This window comes from Micromys minutus, assembly GCF_963924665.1.
Source record: "Micromys minutus genome assembly, chromosome: 7".
NCBI lineage: Eukaryota > Metazoa > Chordata > Mammalia > Rodentia > Muridae > Micromys > Micromys minutus.
In genome coordinates this window covers 10,940,417-10,946,917 of record NC_137976.1, presented here as the reverse complement: position 1 = coordinate 10,946,917, position 6,501 = coordinate 10,940,417, and positions in this window count along the sequence as shown.

Genomic DNA, 6,501 nt, shown 5'->3' with positions numbered 1-6,501 from the left:
TTTGTAGTCATCCCCTAAGATGACAACATATCTATAATTTTATAAAATGACCAAAACTATCTATCCCAACTGAAGGGATTGGGACACTGGTCTTCTTATAATTGCTGCCTGCTCAGTTGGGGTGAAGAATTTACTTTTTTGAGAGCCCAAGAAAATTAGAAAAATGGTTAGTCTTAAGAAAGCTGGCTGTAACATTTGTCGTGCATTCTCTATAGATTGAGAAAGTTTAGGGATTAAGTGAAGTCCTGACTGGAATGTCTGAAAGCCTGGATGAACCAAGGTCGTCTGGGATGAGTTGCCCTTCCTGAAGTTCTCAAAGCAACTCTGAAAATGGCATCAGTTGAGGCAGGATCAGGAATCTCAGCATTCTTGAGGATAGATCTTGCCAGGTTGCCAGGGCTTTATTTTGGGGGGGGGGGGCTTCTATTCTGCAATATCCAAATCTTACAAAGTTCTGGAAAGACATTTGTATAGAATGTGCAGGATGTACAGATCAAATGAGGACAACTTTCTGCTCTTTGTTTGAGCAGGTAAAGGACATCTGTCCTTCTTTAAATACTAGTTTGGAGTAAATTACATTATAATACCAATTTTTCAGTTTTTACCTATGCCATTTAAAAGAACGGTATGAAAAGTCCTGAGGGTTTGTCATCAACAAGACCTATTGAATAGGCAAAGACTTTTTTTTTTTTTTTTTTTTTTTTTTAATGTCTCGGCCAGTTTCAGAGCTGCTCTCAAGTAGCAGGATTAGCACATATGTGTGTTACCTGTCTTGTTGATCTTGCCAGTCTTTTTGTCTGAAGCCAAGATATTCAGGAGGTTTTCCTTGGTGAAGTCTTATTTTCAGTAATTTGTATGGAAGATATTGCTTTTGTTTTTTTATCGGAACAAATGTAAAGTCTCTTCCCCAACACAACATGTTTCCTTTCTTCCATTTTGGAATTCTGTAATCTGATCTAATTCCTTCTAAACTCTAGTGTATGCTATCAGTTGTTCTACTTGTCGCATTGACTTTTAAACAATTTTAAAGTCACCCAAGCACATTTCAAATCATCTTTGGCTCCACAAACCTCAGTCCTCTAGAAGAGCATCTAATGCTCTTAACCTGCAAGCCATCTCTTCAATGTCCAATTTTCAACTTTTGAATTACATTCACTAAAAAAATAAAAGAGATAAGCAAACAAGTTTAAAAATAAAATATTTTATGCTGTCTATACAAAATATTATTTCAGCATGCAGTCAGTATAAAAACTAGCAAGATACATGGCATCTTTTTAAATACGCTTAGTCTTCCAAGTTTGGTATACATTTTTTCCCCTTACACTCCGTTTACAAGAGGCAGATTTCGAACACTCAGTAGATGGGGTGCAGTGGACAGGGCAGGTCTAAGGATAGGAAAGAAGCTGTAAGTTATTTCTGTGTATTTCTGTGGAACATTCCTCTCAGGACACAAACATCCTGTAATATATTCAATCTTCAATCATCCAGGTATGATTATATATAATTATGCTATTATCTTATCCGATCTAGCTTATCCAAAGAAATATCGTGAGAGTCTTAGTCACACACTCTGTTAAAGTCCAAAGTTGCTGTGTCAGCCACATTTCCCTAATAGAGGTTAATCTAGCATGCATTTCCTTGCTGAATCTGCCAGCTTCAGAAGGTCCTTGTTTTTTTCTTTTGCATGTCTGTTTTTATGCCAGTGGTTTAATAATAAAGTCTACACACTTATGGTTATTTGTACGGACATGATCTTTTTATTGTTGCTGACAGTTGAAACAATTCATTGTGAAGACAAGGAAAGCCTGGAAAGGGAATAACTCCTTACCATAAAGAATGGCAAACCTGTGTTTGAGGATTAGACCTGAATCTATGACTTTGAATACTGTAAGCAGAATAATCTTACATTTCATGGAAAATACCATGACGAGAAATTAGGCAATCTACTGTTAGAATGACTTCAAATTAAATTGACAAAGGGGATTGGATGGAGGATAAATGTTTCCATAAAAGCACATTAAGGAGGATGCAGGAAGAGAAATAACAGAGAGAAGAACCAAAAAAGTCCTCAGATTTCACAGGGAAAAACAAGAACTCAGTTCTGAAATGATTCATATGCTATACACTCCTCCGAAGTCTATGTTCCCACCCTCAAAAGTGGGGTAAAAACAGTCTGACATTTTTCAATAACAGGGAAGTGAAATATGTCTTCAGAGGGCAGATAGTATTGGAAGGGTAAAGCTGATAACTAGAAATAAAAACCTGATGTTTAGGCCTTTCCCAAAAGAAACTGACCTGTGTGCTGTTGCTTGCTCGCCTGGAATAAGATTTAAAAGGTATTTCTTCTAACAGACAGCTTGAATAGCCCTGGAGCCCATGGGTTGCCCTCCAGACTATTCAGACAGCAGGTTCTGCAGGCTTCTCACATACCTGTTCTCTGTTGAAGAGCACCATACTAAATTGGCTTGTTTATGCCTATGACATTCCACACTCTCTTTAACTGGTTTTTATGCATCTTTTTCCAGCATACTACCTTCCAGTGCATAAACTAGGAATCAGACCACAAGCATTAAACCTGGGTCTATCAAGTCCCCATGGGGTGATACTTTTCTGATAGGCAAAGTTCCATCCCTCTTCTATAACACAAGAATAATGTAGTCTGCCTTTTGGAGCTGTTAGTAGGCTTAGTGGTGACATCTGCTAAGTGCTTAGCACCTAGTGACAGCCAATAAAGGCTATCTCAGGACTGGAACGATGGACATGGTTTAGAAAAGGATGTTTCATCTGGTCTACTTGTTTATGACTCACAACAAAGATGAAGAAATCTGAGTGAGATAATTTAACTAAATTGGAACGTGTCTATATGAGCCTAGAAGTGAACAATTGAAAAGTGAGGGCCCGAAGTCCTCACTACATCAGCAGTTAACACAGACACTAACATCCTGGGGGATGATGATGGGTGGGCATTGCTCTGGGGCATTTTATAAGCCTATTCCTGACTAAGATATACTTCACATGCTGAGGTGTTGACTCCTATGAATGGTACGGCTCACTGTGGTTAGTGTAATGGACATAGGACTCATCAGCACTGTCACATTCAGAGAATTTTCATCATCCAGTAACTCCTCTTTCTCTCCCCTCCCCCAGCTCCTTAATAACTTCCAATCCACTCTATCTCTCTGCATGTCACCTTCCGTATATCACACACATGACACCATGCAATGTACGGTCTTCTCAGATGGCTTCTGTCACTCAGCACGTTCCCAGGGTTCATTCATGCTATAGTACCCTATCATTTATTATGACCAAATATGATTTCATAGCTCATTCTATTTGTCTGTTCATTAGTTTATGACATTTGGCTATATCTTTCATTTATTATAAACAATGCTGCCCTAAGCATTTGCTTTTAAACATCTCTCGAACTCCCTCTCACCACACACACACACACACACACACACACACACACACACATTATTGCAAGCTTTCAGCCTTGATTTTCCTATCACTGGAAAGAATAAGGATTAGTAATTTCAGTCTGTTTCCCTTAAACAATCACCTCTGAGAATCCTATTTTTTAAAATGCTTATTCACTATTATAAGTAACTGAGAACTTGCTCCATATCAGATGCTATTCTGGGCACTGAGCAGTGTTGGGAGTGTGATGGGCACCATCTCCTGGGTCTAGGTTGGAGCCTGATGACATCATAGGTACTTTCCTTTTGCAGCAGATATATTTGCAGGCAGCCTTGTAGGTGAATGTGTTATTGGTGAGATAGTCCCTACCCACGTTCACATCTCTATGCATATTTCTAACAATAAGAATAAGTTTAAAAAAAAAAAAGGTGTGGGCAAGTGTGGGGCAGTGGACCATGCCAGGAAACCTGGTAAGGTTGAGTGGGTTCAGAAACCCCAGCAATTCGTACATGAAGACAGTAGGCATTTCACCTATTCCCAACCAGATTCCTGGCCTGGAACACGTGACCACAACTCCCCTCATGAAGAATGTGACCATTGGCCACGTAGCACAGAGCACAGAGTTCTCCATGCTCATGAGGTATCTAGATAGACCCTGAGGGTTTGGCCAATAAGCTTTCCTTCCTGGACATTTCTTTCTGCAAAAGGTATTTAATCTCCTGTCCACCCTCCGGAGGTGGTACACACTCATTTTCCATAATGAACAATCAGTAAACAGTGTGGACAATCAAGGACTGCCTCTATTATCAAGAACTGCTGTGAGGAGCATGGAGGAAGCCTTGCCGTACAGAGCTGTGCCGATGAGGTCTCCCGCAGAAGGGTGGTTTTTCACCCAGGCTGAAGTCCCCATCAGTGTTTCCCACAAGCCTGACTCCTGACAGCTGCGTAGGATAAAATTCAGTTCAGTGTTCAGCATTTAGTCTGCCTGAGCAGAGTTCACACACCCCAGAGGCTACAGAACTCAGAGCCACAGGCACAGGGCCAGGAGAGTTTCTTGTTATGAAAACAGTGAAAGCAGAGGCATGCTTTCTGTAATCCAAAGCATTGCTCAAGTAGAGTTGCGGGGTCATAACACCAGGGTAAGGAGGGGACATTTATCTGATTGATTGATATACAGCCCATCAGTGGGGGAGAAGAAAAAAACATGTCATGATTTATAACTATCCATTAGATAGCTGTGTGGTGTCAGGCAAGCCATTAACTTATCTGTGCCTGTTGAATAGGAATTAAATATCAGAGACAGCTCCTTCTGAAAGGCGTGCATGCAGCCCCACAGAACCTGAAGAACTTTTTAACACTGTCCCGAAATACAGCTAAGTCTTGAGCCGATTAAACGACACATGATGATGAACATCGAGAATCCACATTAAAGACTGAAGGGAAGGACTTATTGTTTTATTTAGAAAGAAAGCAGAAGGATTTCGAACCGGCTGTAAACGTGACTGGGCAATGTCAGCTCACTCATGTGTCAGCCTGGAGAAGATCATTTCCAAACCCTAAGTTCAAGTCCACACTTATCTTTCCCGAGCTCCACCCTCCGTGATTCACAGAAAGGGCTCACCTTTTGTCTAACCTCAGCTCCTCCCAGATGGCTGTTTTGGAATTTTCCGTGTGCTCTGGAGATGGTGATTATTCACAACACTCTGAAACCATGTGGCTACCCAGAGTTGTGTATCTCATCACCCACAGTGCAGGACCACATACCCATGAATACCCAACAGAAGATACCCCGCGAGTGGTGACCTCACCTTTCTTCTTAGATGTACTCTCATTTTATGATGCCATTGTGGTCCTTGTAGGAAGATAACCATCCTTCTCTTTGATCTCCATTAATTGCTGGTGGCCCATAGAAGCTGTAACCAAGCAAGTAGGAACATGGTATTCTACACGGCACAATCCTTAATGAGTTGCTTTGTTTGCGTTTGTTTTGTTGTACTTGAGAACAAACTCACGGATTGCTCCAGGATAGGCAAGTTCTCAACTGCAGAACTGGATATCCAGTCTGCAGCAGGCCTTTGAGTTGGGCCTATAGCCTTCCCTTACTCTGCCTCAAAGTGTACTCTCCTCATGGGCCATGAGGAAGACTTGAGGCTGCCTGTGCCTCTGTCCCTAAGGCAACAATGCCATCAGACAAGTGTACATTCGTGAGATGAAGAGGCTCCCTTCCTGACTCTTCCATTCACTTGCAGAGCTGTGTTGTGTCTTTAACATGAAAGGAAAAGTATTTCTTAGGAGGATCAGTAATGAACTCTATACATCATGAACTATAGAAGGAAAATGGAGAACAGGTACTAAAAATCTACATCCCTAAGTTGAAGCCTGATTGTGGCCATGGATGAAGAGACACCTACCTCTGTGTTGGTCAGTCTATCACGGCTATAAACAACATAGACATTGCCTAAGTTATCAGCACTTGAGATATAAAAAGCTGAACATCACAAAATCCATTGAACCATACAGAGTGGCTATCTCTGCAATGCTGCCTCCAGCACGGGACTTGCAGAATGAGACTGTATTTGGAATTTAAATTTGTACTACAAGGACTAGTGAGGCTCTTTGTTTTTAATCTTTTTTTAATATCTTGGGTTACTAAATTGACATAGTGACCTGTGCATATGTACCCGAATATAGAAATTCATTCTCTATATTCATTCTAAGACACCATATTAATAATTTTTTTCATAGCTGCAATAAAACAATCTGACAAAAACACCTTGAGGAATGAATTGCTTATTTCTGCTTATGTTCACACACAGGGTAGGACATGATGGTGAGGAGAGGGTGGGGGAGAGGCAGGAGATGGCTGGCTACATTGCTCTCAGGAGGGACGTAGAATGCTGAATGCTCAACTCACCACCCCTATCCACTAGGAGCCCCCAACCTATGGATGGTGCCCCCCCCCCGTGTTAGGAGAGATTTTCCTGTTTTATTCATCTCATTGGATAGCCCTTACAACTCTTCCCAGAAATTGTTTCTACGGTGATTCTGAATCCTGTCAGGTTTGACAACTAAGAGACACCACTA